The following is an 18559-nucleotide window of genomic DNA, read 5'->3' on the forward strand; positions in this document are numbered from 1 at the left end:
TTTTCAAGTCCTTTGCCCTTACTGTGACCACAAATGCAAATAAGATTGGGTAAACCTGCAGCATGTGGCACCCCTAGTTACTGTAGTTTGTGTATCTAATCCTAAATATACGTCATGATTTGAGGAGATTACAAGATTAAAATTATTTAAATAGACTAGCGACTCTTAATTACCAGCACGCATTACTGGTGCTTTTGTTTCTCCTGCACTGAAAAGGCCTTATAGGACACAGAGGAGCACAACACTAGAAAAGAGGGAGACACTAAGAAGGTTTTGTACAACTTCCTTGTAAGGCTTTTCTGTATTAATTATGTAAGGTTGACTGACAGCAATTTCTTATTTATTACTTTTTTATTTATTACAATTCCATGTGTATGGTGTAGTTTTTTTTCTAATAAGATGGTTCTGGTTGCAACACTTTCATGGAACTCTAGCTGATCATTAAAAAATTCAGTGTTTGGGGATATATATGTAGAAGTTAGAAATCTTGCCTAAAGTCTTTATCCTAAACTAGAAAACCTGATGAACATCATCTGTTTCTTGTCTGATTAAATCTCACTTCCAGAGCCTTTTACATTAGGGTTTTATATATGTATCATGTGTATTATACACATATCATATAATTATGTATATATAGATTACACATATACAGAGCGTACACCTAGAAAATATATCTTGCTGCTCACATAGTGATAAAGATACAGGATCAAGAAGTATGTTTATTTTGTCAAGAGTGTGTCTAAACGGAGAGCTGTTCATCAGTCTTCCCAGGTTACAGGACTGACCAAACTAGGAATGTCAGGCAGGAGCATCATCAGTACAGCATGAAGAAGTAGTTGTTTCAAGCTGAACAATTCAACCAGAAAATACCTGTCAGATCATGTGCAATGTTCTATCTAAACTCCTTTCCAAGGAATATACACTTAGGTTAGCTGTAAGTCCCATTTCTAAGAGAGAGATATCCAGACTTGGATGTCACTTTGTAGGATAAATTTTTAGAGATTAAAACAAAGGGGGAGCTTTCCAAAATGTTAGTACATTTTGTTTGATTGCCTTTCCCCTTTCCCCTTTTTACCCTTTTCCCTTTCCCCTTCCCCTTTCCCTTCCTTTATTCCCTTTTTCCTTTTGGGATAACTGTTATTAGGAAGAAAAAAGTTTACTGCATTAAACAATCTAACAAGAAAACATTTCTCTTACAATTAATGGCATCTGCAGGACAGATTCTCCTCTCAGTGCTCTCTCTGTATGAACGGCATGTGTATACTGTCTTACGAAACCTATTATAATTAAACTCTAAATCCATCATTCACTTTAATATAAACAGACAGTTGGGGAATATAAAATTAGGTGTAAAATCATGTGCTTTTCTAGGTGTATCAGAACCAAATTGATAACAACATAATCAAATACTATTTAAAATAAAGTTGAATTAACTGGTTACTCTTTCTGGTGATTAAGCTTCATTTTGATTGAAACACAGTAGTCACGTCACTTAAAAAAAAAAACCCTAATAATTAACACCAGCATTATCAGCATTGTCACTGGCAAAGCAACGTACAGCACAAGTCATAACAATATAAGAAATTGCATTTCCTATAGGGGATGTAGCAAACGTGAACTTATATTTCAGTAAAGTTCTGAAGCCACTTGAACTTTGTTTTGTTATCTTAAGAAGACTTCTTATATATTTTAAAACCTTGATGATACTTGACTCCAGACCCTATTAATAGTACATCTTTCACTTGGAAAAAACTGCAAAGAATGCATGCTTTTGAAATATGCTGTCAGGATACATTTGACACTAAAAAATAAAATTTAAGTGTAAGTTAGATGTGGGGAATTATTTGGATAACAGGAGTCCATTGTATTTGCACCCTGCTCTCTTCTTTAAAGTGAGATGAACTAATCTTATGTCTCTGCTCTATAACTTTACAAGGGCAAAAAAGGGACATAATTTTCTTCCTCCAGATTACTGTGTTATATGCACTTAGTGTTCATGTTCATGAATTCACACCATGAATTAATTCATGAATTCATGAATCACACCATGCATTAATGTCATGTGCTATTCATCTGATTTTCCTTCTAGCAGTGGCTAGGAAGGTGCAGAAAGGCCATGTTCAGGAGTTAATGCTCATATTGCCAATGTTTGCATGCTGAAAGAATGGTTTATTTGCCTTTCCAAACATATTTCTAAGACATTTGGTGTGTTGGTGACATCTTACCAAAAATGTGTTTTCACAGTTATTTTGTCTCAAAGACCTTCAACTATTCTACTCTTAGGAATAATCACATTAATGTCTATTGATCCCTTGAGAAACAGTAAAACAAAGCCACACTACAAGATGAAAAACGCTCAATATCAAAGTCTGTTTTGGCAATATTTACTGATCAGAACTATGTAGGGACAGAGTAAATGGCTCAAGAATTTATATAAAATTGTCTGTTTTCTGTACTGGGTAGGAGGCAATAAGCAAACCCTATATTGCTTGTCTTCTTGATTGAATGTGATAGAAAAGCTTAGCTATCCTGAGAAAACACTTTTGAAGGTAACCATTTTCTGATACTATTTCATCTTATGTAGTTCCCCCTCAGTTTAAGATCCCACTAGTTACTAACTGTGAACAAAGCTGGCCCTTTACTATCCTGAAACAGATTTTTTTTTTTACATCTGATCTGATCTAGTATCAGCAAAAGGCATCAGGAAGTAACTGATACAGACGAGACAGATTATCTGCAGCTTCCCATGCATAAAGCGCACACACATACAAAGTCTGTAGTCTTCCTACTGGAGCTTCATTGCCTCAGACAAACCTGTACACCTGATTCTTGGCCTACACTCCTGCCAGAAGGATGACAGCCATGAATTCTACACTTCGGGTGCCCTCGTCTTGAGTTTCTGCCTTGGCTGCTGGAGTAGGAAGCTACCTTCCAGGCCTCTTCCAGTCAGGGGTTCAACACAACTGCCATAGAAGCAGGATCCAAGGCTAACTTGAGAGAGTGGCAAGTTTTTCTGCCCTTCCCAGCAGCCTTTGAAGTATACCTAGGAGACGAATGTTACTTAGAATCATTCACCTTACACAGAACTGAAAATGGGCTGTGCTACCTGAGTCAGCATCTGTGATTCATCATCACCTACCACTTGCTATGGCTGCAGTAGCAGAGCACTGCTTGCTCCCCCAATGATTTCATATACAGATTTCATAGCTAAAATCTGTACCCATCAAGAGCCCAGAAAGCAACTGTGTATTAGGAAGAATCATCTGGCATCTGGAAAGGATGAAGCAGGTATCTATTCACAGCCAGGCATGGGCATATCACTCCTGTGATACTGCGTACCTTTCTCTCACCAGCCCTACAATGGCCCCTTGAATCAGAGCACAAACCAGATTTTTCCCATGATGTACTTGTGAAGGCAACAGCTCCAACCAGTAACAGCAGACTCCTAGTCATAGATGACATGGCTGAAGATAAGAACTTTCCATGTCCCAGCAGCATTCCTCAATCTGCTGTCAGATTTCTCTCTGGATTACCAAAGCACAACTGGCACATGAGAGAAGTTGGGAGTGTGTGTATGACTGGGCACAAGGACAATGTTTGCAAGACATACAGCAGAAAGAGTAAGAATTGGTGAACCTGAGTACTTGCTGCTCTGAATCCTCCCTCCCCTGCCTTTTTCCTGAGAATGTTAATTGCATGTCAGGCAGAGGAGACACAGGTCTCCAGATACCAAAAAATGGCAGAAATACTGCAGGCATGGCTACGGGTACACTGGCAAAGAATCGCCTGGTCCATTGGCAGTAGGATGGATGAGCCTTATTTCATTGTGTCTTCTCCACGCCATGTAAACATAGCTGCTGATCTGAAAATTAAGGGTACTTCTGGCAGTTGTTGAGCCTTCCTGGCTCATGGAACCACTGAAGTAGCTTCATCCTTCTTCTAACTGCCCATCAGTCCAGCTACAGCAACTAGACCAAACACTGTGGCAATCAGCCCAATGGAGCTAAGACAGGACCACATCCCTGTTGCTTTTATTGGTTGTTGGGGTTTTTTTATGGAAAAGAGGCCCAGTAGCCATTCAGCCTATTTTTCCCTTTGTTTTCCCACTGTAAGAATAACTTTGCTAATGTGATAAATTTTGCAGTCTGGTGACACCTTGCCCAGTGCATTTCCTCCCATCTTCCCTGGGCCCTGCTTTGACACTGGTGTAGCAAGCCCACAGTCTAGGTCTGACAAATCAGAAGATGTCCAAGGCAAAGTAAGGCTTGCACTGGGAGACGGCAGGTAATGGCCTACTCTCTGTTACTTGAAGAAGTCCATAATGGAGTTTCTGAGAACATTGAAAACTCAGGGGCGTAATAAAGGGAGAGGTGGGAAAAGGTCTTGGGGAAGGGGAACAACTTCATCAAGGAATGCTTAACAGTGCAGGTGTAGAGAGTTCCTACAGGAACTGGATGCAGAAAGCAGCCCAGGGCAGCAATACTCAGCTACAGCAAGGCTGGGGAAGAGGTAGGTAATTGTGTGTGCTACAAACCATTAAATGCTTTGATCTGATACAGCAGAAAGGAAATCTAAAAATCTACTGATGGATTAACTACATATAATTCAGCAGTATGAGAAGAGTAGAAACTTAGAGAAAAAGAGCACTTACATGAAGTCTGTCTAGCACAAAAGGCTTATATTAAGATAGAATAAAAGTCTAATTAGGATTCTTGCATGTGACAGCATGATAGTAACCACTTGTGAGAAAAGACAAGTTTACAGATGTTTTCTTCTGAGATCTAGCAGTTTGGGGATTTCTTCAGCCCTACTGTTGAATCTAATATGCCATGTTATTGCTGTCATTCTTGAATTTGATTATGAGGTATCTTTTAGGATAGGATCAAATAGAATAAAATTTACTTGTTTGCTGAGAACCTGCTGTGACAGTGAAAGTAATTTTATTGTTTATGAAAAAGAAGCCTTCTGCTGTACAAGCCACCCTAAGTGGCTTAGGTATTTTCAATTTGAATCACATCATTGACATATTAATAGTTTTGCTGAAATCCATCTTTATATATATATATCAGAAACTACTGAAGATGGAATTTCAGGAGTTCTCTACCTCCACTGAACTTTATTTCTCAGATGAAGTACATTAAACTCTGTATCAGAACATAAAGGTGTAGACTGTGTTACATTTCTGTAGCACACACTTTTAGTCAATTTAGATATGGTTGAACTCAATTATATTAAAGTTTTTTTCCCAGCTGAAATGATCCTATGGTTCTATGTTTCCATGATTCTGTAATTCAGTGCCTGGTCCAGCAGCTGAATGGAGTCCACAGTGACTGTGCATCAAGTCTGCTGCCTCACTGCATCACTCTGGTACCCATATTTGGGCCACAGACAGGAACTCGACCTACTAGGAAGGACCAAGATAATTAGACAGTATGGTTTGCTGATGCTGTCTCATACCCAGTCAGCTCAGACAATCTGCAATAATCTATACAGATCTGTACAGATATATCTGTATACTCTTAAGTGCACTAAAACATGTCATTTATTTTTGTTCACACTAAAATAATTGGATGCTTAGTACTGAAAAAACACTGAAGTTTGGGTACTAATCCGGGTACTACCTTCAGATTAGGAAACACTTGATTCTCTTTCTACTAATTTTCCTACTTCTGCATGTCTTTCCCCTATCTGTGAAATGATGCTTAAAAAAACTCTTATTATTACAAAAATATCCATATATATAGATAGATATAGATACATATGCTCCTATATACTCTTCTATGTAATAATGCTCTTCTCTATTATTTTAACGTTCCAGTTTTAGGACCTAAATATTTTCTCTGGGTGTATTGGCAAAATAACTACCTCACCTTTTGTTAACTTAGGAAGTATTAAGAATTTGACCAGTAGGATTCTGTACCATCTGTACAGTAGTGTATGGCATTTAGCTAGAAGATGAAGCTTCTACAGATGAAATATTAGTGTTTCAGGAAAACTAATTGATATCTGTGAAAATCCAGCCTCACTGAGTAGTGACAGACTTGAAATTATTAAAAGCAAAAAAAGAGGAGACTGCAGTCAAGTCTTGTCACTTTTGCTTCCCTCTAGAGGGTTAAATAAAAATATTCAATATTATAGTAGCACAGGAGCAAGAAAACCCACACTGTATTTATTAGGGACTGCCAAAGATACGTTATTCGGTGTAATATGTCTCTGTATATAGCCTTGGAAATATTAAGAACAAGTAGACTCAATTGAACCATGTAGAAACTTGCATCCTGTTTTATGAAGAATTTGTCATAAAGAGTGATTCAGTGGTGTTCTATGAGGAAGAAGGTTATTATAAGATGGTTTTAGTAAAAAAAGACTGTGCTTACACAGAGGATATCTAGGAGAGCAGTGTGTATAGCAGACACTAGAACTTTAGCAGCTATTCTGGACTATTTAATATAGAGGTGGATGTATAGCAGAAGAGCAGTCTACAGAAGGAGTGCAGTGATATAAACTCAGTTTTCAATCTGTTTGGCAGCTAGCCTTGAGCTGTGATTATTTTTAAAGGTTTTCAGTAAAAGTGGGTAAATTAAGTACAGAAAAATGACTCAAAAAATCAATGAGAAAGTTATCCCAGCCAATGGTATTACCTGCAGACTTTCTTACCACATTCAGTGACTTTTGCACCAATGAGTCCTATATCAAAAATGCTTTTCTATGCTGATCTTCATCATAAGATTTGCAAGGGCTGTTCTTTCACCAAGAAAGTCTACAGCTTTTGAAAAATAATTGTGAATATAATTAATGACGAAATTTAATCTAAAAATGAGTATTAAACCACAAAATGGTCAAGATGTTTTGGTGTCTCATGCTGACCAGTTTCAAAAGCAGTTTAGTACCTACGTAGAAGGGTTTGTACAGGTACCTTCCAGCTCAGAGTAAATGGGAAGCCAATCACTTAATGCAACTACTTTGAAAAATTGATCCCCAGATGAATTTAGGTAGCAAAATCTACTCATAAAATTGAAACATGGTGTATTTTACCCTTAGAAAACCTGGTATCAAAGTTATATGTAAAGAAATCTGAAGCAGATCTTTGCTGCTTGAGAGTTATGCTACTGTCAGTACCCGAACCAGCTTGTTTAGACATTCATCTTGAAATCTACCTTACAGCCTGCAATATCAAAACCGTAGCATATAGACGAGGTCTCAGTCTTACAACACCATGAACTAAATGGTGCATTTTCTAGGTCTGCTTACACTTATTCTGAAACATTATCTTGTAAATTCTCACCTATGAGCAAATTGACTAATCAATAAACCATCTATCTGAAAACAGAAGAAAAAATAACTAAATTACATTGATTTTACTGGTAACTACTGCGCTATTCATGCACAAAACAAATATTATGGACTTAAAAATGATGGATATATCCTTTATATTTGCTCAAAGAACTCATAACATTTGTAGTCCTATAGCAAAATGTTGATCTTCTGTTGTTGTATAATGCAAAAATTCACAGTGCCATGCCTATGCATATTGAACAGAAAAATTCATGCATATAGTAAGTGTTTTGTTACCAACCATTGTCTCTCATACAAGTATCACATATTGAAATGCAATCCTCATGACTTTTGCATGAAATCACTGTTCCTAAACAAAGCCATAAGATTTTCTATGTATATCTGTTTTATTCATTCACATAAACTCAAACACAAATAGCAATTATTGTATATCTGTATTGTCGCTAAAACTAGCAGTGTCCTATGACCACAGGGCTTTAATCATGGGTGCTATCTCTTTTCATGAAAAACAGCACAATGTGCTTCTGTCTTACCACAGCATGGTAGAAAGCCCAACAGTAAAGATGGAAGAAGGAACTTGATGGTTTTTTATGTTACTGGTATAATAAACAAGAGCTGTTTTAATTCAAAGGTGTGTTGGATATTAAAAAGTCATTACTTTTGCAGGCCAGATTGTGCCTTATAGCAAATTATATATGATATGTATTGATAGTGGTGGTTTAATATTTGTTGACATAAAAAAATGCACTACTAAATCATCCCTTGGGAAGTATAGCACAGCAGCCAGAACTCAGCCCTCAGTTACAGGCTGCCTTCCTTCTTCTAGTCTGAAAATAGTTTACTAAAGCATCTGCCTGATACAACAGTGGAAATGACATTACATATAATTGAACTAAAAGCTTTTGACTGCTTAAGTGGTGAGGAATTTCAGTGTCTACACCATCAGTTGATTGAGCCCTACAATTACAGCCACTTGAATTGTCATGCTTGATCTCAAAATACATGCCCCATCTTTTAAGTGTTAAGCCTGGGGACTCCAATGTGAGTATTTGCCTTCCCAAGTGTGGAGTTACCCTTCAGCCATCTCACACTCACAGAGTGATGTTAACGTGACCGCAAGTAGCATGACCCCCCCTTGGATACTCTCACTTTCTCACCAGGCCTAAATACATTTTCTTTCTTACTCTCGGGGCCCCTAAGCAAGAGTTACATTAAGGCCACTCCAGATGGAGGTGGCGGTGTTTACATAAATTCCTATTCTTGGCTCTTCCCACACCTATTAGTTAATAGAGTCCTACCTTGTCCTTGATGTCAGATTAGCCTTTGCAGCCTTAAGAATAGGGAAAGCCCTGCCTCACCCTCTGTATACCAGAATCATCACTAGACAAGCAGGACAGCACCTCCTTCCCATTTTAGATTTTATTGCAAAGTTTTCTGGTTTTATTATTTTTCAATAGCACAGTGAGATTTTATTGCATGTCCTGCTTGCAATTCATATGTTAATTGGCTTTCAAATTGCCTGTTGTCAGAGGAATCTGCTGCTTTGCCAGAATTTTTGATTTGAGTTCAGTCTAAGGCCAGTACTTCTCTGTGCTGTATTTATGAGATTGTTTTCCATAACCTATTCCCCCCAGTTTCCTTGCAAAGCCCTCAGATTTGCACATGCATTTACTCCTTCAGATATTTTGATAGTTCTAATTAGCATACATCTTCAACATTATGCAATTGTCTTCAATTATCTGTTTCAGTTTTAGAGGTTTTTAAATTGCCCCTATGAAAGTGCACTGTCAACAGAGACTAGCAATAAAGGTAATCCTGAGAATAGCAGACCCCAAAATGCATGGTGACGAGGTTTGTTAATTACTGAAGTGGAATTAGAGTGTATAATTAAGATAAAATTATCCAGTTCATAGATGGAGAATGTCAGAATATGGCCCTTCAAATATATCACTCATCTATTCTGTAATTCTTTTCCTCTAATTTTATAGCATATTTGTTGGCTCAGTAAATGTCAGCTGCGAGCTGAAAACTTTTTTAACTGGAAGAAATGATTTATAAAAATGAAAGTGGTTTCAGTTACAGTAGTTAAATTCCCTAGAAATAGTCTGGAAATTGCTTGCTAATGCTGAGAACACTCGAAAGGTTTCAGCCTTTTAGAGCCATTAGTGATACTGCCTTATTAACTACCTTACCTCACACAGGTGTGAATGAACTATGTTATACAGCAGCTTTGAATTATCGTACACTCAGAAACTTTTTCTCAATATTGGAAAGAAAAAAGGTTTTTCAAATTACATAGTAATACAACATTTACCTTGTAATGTTTTGATAGCCCAGATTATGAGAATAGACTTTAATACTTTGTTTAGCATGAGAAATATTGCTGCCCTCTACCATTGGCAGCCGACTTTGTTGATGTGGTGGGATGACCTTGGCCATCTGCAAGACTCCTCTCGGTTGCTCTCTCAGTCCCCTTCCTCTAGGGAGGACCAGGGAAATGGAAAAGCATGTTGGTCAAGATGAGGACAGGGACATCACTAGCCAGTTATTGTGATGGGGAAAAACAGGCTCAACTTGGGGAAAAGTAATTCAGTATATTCCACTGGCATGCATTTCTTTCTTACTTCTCAGTTTGAGCGGCAGGCCCTTCCCCAGCCACTTCAGTTTTCTGCCTGACTTGTTTGATTCCTTACACATGGGGATGGACAGCTCTTGCACTCTAAGAAGTGCCCTTATTTTTAGTTGTGTCCTTATTTGTAATAAAAGTTATGTAACGTGAAATATTTTTGTACATTAATAATTTTCTTTTTCACTGTTTATCTGTACATCTTTTTCCCCTTTCATATTGGTAGGTAAGACTGAGCTCACCACATGCTACGTATGAAGTTCATTATACATGTGTGAACAATCTTACTGATGCCAGTGGAACAGCTTATCTCTGTAAAATACATTTTATGTATAAACTCTTGAGATTTGAGTCCAAGTATTTATATTTGGATTCCACATAGGAAGAAAATTAACCAAAGGAAAATAAATTATTTCTTTAATATTTCCCTGTTTGATGGGAAATGGGTTTTTTGCAATGCATATGATGAAATCATGATAGTAGTTCCTTAGGCACATAAATCCTCATGTCTCCTTAAATTTACACTGTGTAATTGTCATAATTTTGAAATAAGTCTGACCAGTGATTCTTGTATATAATCAACAAATTGAACCACAATACTATGGTTTATCACATGGTTGATGTTTTAGGAGAGACGTTTGAAAGTGGAAATATAAACACTGGGATACATAAAATTAGTCCGTATGAACAGTTCTCTCATTTTTTGTGTCAGATCTTAGTGAAGATTGCAGCTACATTCCTTAGAAACATAGTCTGTAACATTTTTGTTTGAAAAATGAAAAATTAAAACTTTGCAGAGGCCTCAACTGAGTTTTTAAAAAGTCCCATTAAGTGGATGGTTGTACACTTCGGGTTTGTTTATTTCCTGATGGATTGCAAACATAATTAATCAATCTAAGAAATGTTTAAAGTATCTGTAGTAATTTCCATCAGTTGAAAGACTCAGCAGTACTTCATGGATAAACTTGTTTCCCTTCTGTATTTTAATTGGGCACTAATAATGTGCTAGTTTATAATTTAAGGGTAATTTCCATAATTGATTTTTTAGAGTTGCAACCATTCCACGTCCAAAACATCAGATGCTTTTAGAAGAAAAATCCAATTACAAAATTCTTCTGCACCATACTTGACTTTTCTTAAGCAATCAAATGATAATCAGATAATGTTTAAGCTTTATTGAGTGATTTTCCCCCCAGTAATCTTTCAGTGCTCATCAACAATAAATTACTTTATGGAGAAAATGCTATTTGGATTGATAGTGTTTTTAATCCTTATTTTGTAAGCCAAATTACTTATTTTACCTTTTTTCTCTAAGCAATATACTTCAAAATGCAGAAATCTCTATAATTTACTAAGTTAATGGCTTTCTCAACTCTACCCCACATGATTTTCTGTGGAAAATAGCAGACCTTAATTATGGCATCTGATAATGCTGCCTTAATTTGCAGATAGTCAACATCACTAGCCCCATATATTTTTGTTTTCCTGTGCGAAACTGTATAAGGAAAATAATATCCTGTTTAAGTATAGGCCTATTTTTGAGCCAGTAGTCAGCTATACAAGCATTTCTAAGGTTTGAGGACTATGACTTGTTGAAAAATTAGAAGGAGTGTATAAACATCAATTGTGACATTCAGCATTTCTCCACAATTCAGTGATCTTCTCCAGTTGTTCTGCTCTTTGGGAACTATGGAACATATGAATCCCGTGACAGTCATAATAAAAGGAAACACTGCCCTTCTGTACACTGGCTCTGGGGTTTTTATTCACAGAAGATGGAACTGAGAAGTGATGACTGGTTGGCCTAAAAGATAAAGCCTTTTCAACAACACAGTCTAGATGCTGCAAAAGACATGGAGCCAAAACATGGGTATTCCAGAAGAAAAATGTGAGAAGAGATTCTGTGAAGTGAGAGGGAAAACAAATGAACAAAACCATAAAAACCCTCACTTTAAATGCAAATTTTTAAATACAATTGCCCAAAGACAACAAAATTGCATGGCAGTTACTTGTTTCAGCTTGACTGGAGTATGCCACTTAAAGATTACCTAAACAATTATTTAACTGTAAGAGCGAGTCAGATGTAGACACAGAATTGCTTGCAGCAGTATTCCAATACTACTCCAAATAGAAGTTTTGAGAGGAGGGGATTTTATTTTTGCCCTGGATTTCACCTCATTGTTAAATGTTAGTTTCAAAGGAAAGCAATTCCAGAAATATGGTGTTGTAAGCAATTAACCTTTTTATTTCTAGGTATGTAACAATGTAGGAATGTGACAATATATATCTATTTCAATGATATATGTAAGTATAGCAATTTACCCAAATGAGTATCTAGCTATGCTGTCTCATGAGACATTGACCTTTGTCTTCCTTTGTCTTACTGGAAGAAAAGTAAATATTGACCCCCTCAGTTAATGCCTGTAAGTCAGTAAATGCTCCATAGAACTCTATCACTGCCACCAGCCAGCTAAACTAGCAGTACAGAAACTTGGACAAACATCTGTATCACCATTTTCAAACACCTACTTCATATGGAGTAATGTATTTTTGTGTATATGACAGTCCACATTCAATATTTCATCTGCTTGTTGGAGAAGTGCATTTAAGTGGCAAAATATCTGTCTGCTGTTTTTAATAAAAACTTTTTTTTTTTCGCCTGAAAATTAGTGTTTTTTAAAAGTCACATGTGCTACAGAATTAAGCTTTCCTAACTTCTGGGTTGTTTCCAAATGCACTTTCAAGTAAAAATCTCTGGTTCAGGTATAAAATCATTTTAAAATCACAGGATAAATCTGCCATCATAACCTTTTTTGTTACTGTTGAATATAAACAAGGAAACAAACAAACCAGCCTGAAAATGGCTGTCATGACCTGAACTGTAGGGAAGTTAAACAATAACAGGTGTCCTTGCATTTGGAAGTAAGTTTGGATTTAGAATAAATTATCTCAAAAGTTCACACCTGGAAAAGAGACTCCAGACAAAATCCTAACCCATTTTTTGTGAAGCCTAAGTTAATAAATGACTGCATACAGAAATTCAATAGACCAGGCATATTTCCAGCTTCATCCAAATCTGAAAGGTTTATAAAACTGAATCCTGCTCTGTGATTAATACCCCTCACGGAAGTTCCATAAGCTCTAAAAAAGTATATTTTTGCATCCTACCTGTTCTAAAGTTTGTACTTCTGAGAAAGATGGTAGGTGCACTTTGAAATATGATTTCTTCAACTGGATTTTTGCTACTGCAAGTTTGATGAGACACATGTTTCTTCAAATTGGCAGAACACTAAATAACTGATTTCTGTACAGAAGTGCCCTGGCTGGATTACTTCAATGTGATTCCTGCTTTTCTTTTACGTGTTTTTTGACAAGTAATCCACTCTTAAACTGCTTTCCAGAAACACTGTTCTTATCATAATGGTCAGTTTTTCAAATCTCCATAGTGTATGGATTTGTTTCCTAAAGAAATTTGTCTTAAAGATTTTTTTTTTTTTGAATATGAATATTTTTGTCATTTTTTTCCTTAATTTTATAGTGCCTGTATTTAAGTTCATTATTAAGTCAGCCCTAGTCAGAGTAGTTTTCCTGTCATTCTTTGAGCCATGCAAATGACTGTTGTCCTCCAGAATAATTTCTGATAGGGTAATCATTTCTGATAGGCACTGCAGGATAAATGAACTATATTGTGGGGGCTCTTACAGACTGCATGTGTTTGGGAAGTTATTAATTGAACACCCTGGATTGTGAAAGGTATTCTTTAAGCATGGCTTCTGAAAGACTACTCAGAGTTCAGTATCATGTTATAATTAAACAGAAATCTTGGCCAGTGAGCTGAGTACTGTAGCCACCATTACTGACACAGGGCTATGCATATTACAAATTGCAATTGACAGCAACTTTTCCTTGCTGTTAAGTGTTGGAAAACACTTGTTGGATATTAGATTTCCTCATGAAACAGAATGGGAGAATGAATAAGATGCAATGGTTAAAGTAACACTTCTAAAGATGAAGAGTTCCTTTGAGGATGGGACTTGTCAAAGAAACAGCAGTAGTGTGGGGATTGTATTATGGAGTTGTGGGGTTTTGGTGGCTCTTTTAATGGGACAGGGTAAAATTTTTATTAATCACTTGGGCTTGATTCTGCCTTCAGTGCTGTATCATGGGGATTTTTTTTTTTTTTTTTTGATGGAGTTAATCAGCATAAAGATGGAAAAATAAAATCTATGAGAATGATTTTTCCTTCTGGTTCACTTATTTAGGTCATATTTTTAACAGAAATGAAGTAAATCATATGTTTTCATTCCACATACATCACTTTGAACTTATTGTTACTGACTCATTTGAAAGGAAAAGACTGGTCTCTATTGAAAACTGCCTTCTTTTGGAACAATTGGGGCTTTTCTTAAAATATAGCAAACAATGTAGCTGAAGTTCAGCAAGAAAATATAGAAAACAAAGACTTGTCAATGAGTAATATATATATATTTCTCCTTTAGACTTTAAAAAACCACAAATGTACTGTTAAAACCTTATATTAATTGCAAGAGAAGTCTTAGTCATAAGAGTGTTCTTATACCAGACTGAGTTTTTTGTGTGACACACTGAAATTCTGGGTAATTTTTTTGGCAAGTTGAAGTCCCTTGAAAAATATTTTCACAGTTGAAGTGCTGACATAATCTTAACTACAGCAGTGTGATCATACAATAATTAAAAATTAAAAAAAAACCATTAAATAATCGATCTCCACAAAACAAAAACAAGTGAAAAGCATGTATCTGTACTTGCATTTCCTGAAGGGATATCAAAGTCTGGGTGCTGCCAAAGTGCACTATTTTTCTTGATATTTACTCTGCATAAAAGAAACTGATTTTTTTTTTTCTTTTTTTCAGCAACAGTGCTCAATTTCTATTAAGAGCATTGTATATTATCCTGTCAAGACAAAACATCACATAGCATCTCCAGATATCTTTCTAACATTCTTTTATGGGTTTCTACTAATGTATCTGTGCCATTAAGACAGACCACTCTGATGTAGTCATGTCTGTCTACAGGTGGCTGCCTGTGCACTGCACAATTATGTTGCTGAGTGTATACCAGACTTTTCATTCCATGAGTAGAACAGAAATTTACATATAAAGTGAGCTTCTTTCCTGCTCACCCTGGTGATAGGTGTTACATTTTTAACACATAGCAGTTTGTTTAAAATTCGGTTCCAGTTCTCAGGATACATTTTCCTCAGGTATTTTATTTCTTCAGATGAAGAAGGACAAGAGGCTGTGTGTGCTGACTATTTTAGAACTACTTTTTCTAAGTCATTGATTTTGTTTACCATTATACTCTTCCCTTATTTCTGTTTGGAGCTGAAAGAATTCTCCCTTACATTCTGACATAAGGATGTATCATTTTGAAGTAGAATAACCAGATCTCAGTCAAGAATCATGCAGTTTCCAACACAGCAGCATCTAACAGCATAGTGGTTTGAATCATGCAGAATTATACTTTACTGTAGGTACTTACAGTGGAAGGATTAAACTGAAATCCACTGTTTTCTTGGGATGTTTGCGGTGTAATTCATTGCCATGGTTTAACCCCAGCCAGTAGCCAGGCCAAGCAACACAGTTATTCAGTCACTCCTCTACCAGTAGGATTAAGAGACCAGAAGGGTAAAGCTGGAGAACTCAAGGGTTGAGATACAGACAATTTAAGAGGGAAAGCATAAGCTCCACACAGAAGGAAAGCAAAACAAGGAATTAATTCACTGATTCCCAAGGGCAGGCAGGTGTTCAGCTGTCTCCAGGAGAGCAGGGCCCCATCACATGTAACAGTGACTTGGGAAGACAAACATCATCACTCCAAATGTCCCACCATTCCTCCTACTTCCCCCCACTTTATATACTGAGCATGATGTCATATGGTCTGGAATATCCCTTTGGTCAGTTTGGGTCACCTGTCCTGGCTGTGTCTTCTCACACTTCCTAAGCATCCAAAAATTCCTCTCCAGCATGGCAGTGCAAAAAGCAGAAAAGGCCTTGAAAAGGCCTTGTGAAAGCCCTGCTCAAGAATAACAAAAACATCTCTATATTATCAAGCCCCATGTTCAGCACAAATTCAAAATACAGCCCCACACCAGCCACTGTGAGGATAGTTAACTCTACCCCACCCAAAACCAGCACATGCATGTGTGTGCATGTGCTACCTCTAATGAACACTGGTTTTTCATCTTCTGCTGTTTCTCTTTGTACTCTGACATCTGGGTCCTTATTCCTTTGTTGATACTTGTGGAGAATGCGCCTGAATAGGTAGTACTGAGTAGGTATTTAGTAAATATTCCTGCACAATGAGACAAGAAGGAATACTAGAAGAAGAAAAGAGAGAAACACGCAGGTGTTGTAGTCACTGAGCCAGCAGCTATGGCTGAGGGGCCAAGGAGCCCCGAAATAGCAGGGGCCTGCTGGTAGACCAGTTTCGAGGTTTGAGAACACCCCCTGACCTCTTGGTGAGAAAGGAAAAGCCTCTCCCGTCACGCTTTGTGCTGCTGTGCGGACTTGGTCTGTCTGAATGGCTTGTTACCCTGCACGCCCCAGGCCCTCCCCATTGACTCCCATTCCCCAGTCCCGCCTTTGCACTGCCCCTGTGCCCTCAGACCATTGGTCTCTGATGCTCTCCCCGCTCCCGTACAAAAACACTGGACCCTGCATGGTTCTCTCTCTTTAGTGTCTGGTCTTCCTTCGCCACAGGATGCAATAAACCTCATCCATGGAATACCCAAATGGGAGAGCCCTCCTGACTCTTTGCCTCTGGTAATGCTGAGCAATCCGGCTTGAGTGTGTGTGCATGAGAGTCCGCGCCTGAGAGCCGCGTGGGTGAAAGGAGTCAGCTTGCTGGAGTGCAGTACTGCACCCACCGGAACAATCCCACAGCCAGGGACGTTTCAGGGAAACGCAGCTACCCTTCGAGGACCCCACATACAGTGCATTACACAGGAAGAACAATTAATCTGTAGGGTATTACCTGCTAATTAGAATGGGAAAGAATTACCACTGCAACGGAAATCATCATCATCAAATGTTTGTATCCTAAGCTTGTAAGCCTGCATCATATAAATTACAGTCTGCTGTAAACCTGAAGACTCAGCCTGAGTTGAGTGTTCAGGCTGTTAATAAATCACCATGGTTTCTTTCTAATGGGTTTTGAATCTTTAATAAGAAGCAAAATTTCTATCAAATCAATGATAAAAAATTATTGCCTTTATGAAAATAAGCTTTCCAGATGAACTTCACAAAAAAAGTCAGATGATTTAAACAATAATTTGAAATTCCTGGGAAAACTTAATAGAAAAACTGAGTTCTGTGTGGTGACATTTGTCCACACATGGAGAGTATTACAGGTGTTTAATGCTTGCAGGTGGAACAGAAGGAAAAGAAGAGAATTGTTGTGTTCATTATACCATATACTGAAGCAAAATATCAATGATTCATTTATTCATTGTACATGTATGCATATATGTTTAATTTTAGTGTACTTTGCTTGAGGGGGTGAGTTTTATAGGAAACAGTTCAAATTTCCACAATTGGAGTATCATCTCCAATACTTAAATATGAAAAAGGCTTTCTAGGCTGATAACAACATAAGGTCATCTTTAGGCAGCTGTAGTCTTTGTATATATAGTAGGAAGATTACATTAAGATGAATCCAGAAAAATATTCTGGAAAATAACAGAGATAAAGTGCAGAGGAATGCTTTTAGGCCTTGTTTTTGGAGACAGTGTCCATCTGCTGATGAAGGTTCTCAGAAAATTATTGTAGGAATAGACGTAGAAGTGATTTCATTTGCGGGAAATGGCTTTTTAATTCGACTATATTGATATAATTTTGTCCACATTTCAAATAGTCAAGTTCCTATCAGGAGCTTCCTTTATGCAGTAAACTTCTGATAACTTGGGCAAACATCATATGACATGTGAAACCCTGTTCAGGTATATGATTGTGTGAAAATTACAATTACCATGTACTTGGAATAAACCTTCTACAAGCTGAAACTTTGAGAAGCTGCAGTGTGGCCAGATCAAATCTCAGTGGGAATGATGAAAAGCCTATCTTTGATATGTGACTAATTCAGGTCTCTGACTAGATGGAAGAAGAGGTGAGAATTCTTCCCCTGATCCTCTGCCTTATATTTCACCACAAAGCATCACCAAACAGAATCAACACCATTCAATAAGAACAGGCAAACAGCTGGCATAATATTTAGCACTGGTTTATTACTGCTGTAAAGTGTCACTCCACATTTAGTATTGATGTATGTCATAGGATGGTACAGTGGTCTAGTACCTCCCTCAAAAATATGTATTCAAAAGAGAAAAATTTGAATATTTGTAACTTCAAACTTAAAATTTATAATTTTTCCCTCTTCAGTGCTTTGATTGACAAAATTCCCATTTTCTGAAATGTAAATTTCATTCTAACTAGCACAGAAATCCAAAACAGAATATAGAATTTAGAAGTATATCATTAGAGCTAAAAATATAGACTAACATTACCTTTTTGTCACTCTTACACTCACATAGCAATAATTTAATAGCTGAACTATATTATCACCTTCTTGCCCAGTCATGCCATGTCCTGCATCTTTCCC

The 18559-nt window shown here is 37.2% G+C and overlaps 1 long non-coding RNA gene across 3 annotated transcripts in view; it reads left to right on the top strand.

The window, feature by feature from the left end:
• The first annotated feature begins 215 nt into the window (after positions 1 to 215).
• The window catches only part of LOC108447773, a 49756-nt gene continuing 31412 nt past the window's right edge, over positions 216 to 18559 (top strand). For all 3 annotated transcript variants that reach the window (XR_001863458.1, XR_001863460.1, XR_001863461.1), the window contains exon 1: positions 216 to 288. This is a non-coding gene — a long non-coding RNA (uncharacterized LOC108447773). The remainder of the gene's footprint in view (positions 289 to 18559) is intronic.

Source organism: Corvus brachyrhynchos, unplaced genomic scaffold (assembly GCF_000691975.1).
Source record: "Corvus brachyrhynchos isolate BGI_N302 unplaced genomic scaffold, ASM69197v1 scaffold23, whole genome shotgun sequence".
NCBI lineage: Eukaryota > Metazoa > Chordata > Aves > Passeriformes > Corvidae > Corvus > Corvus brachyrhynchos.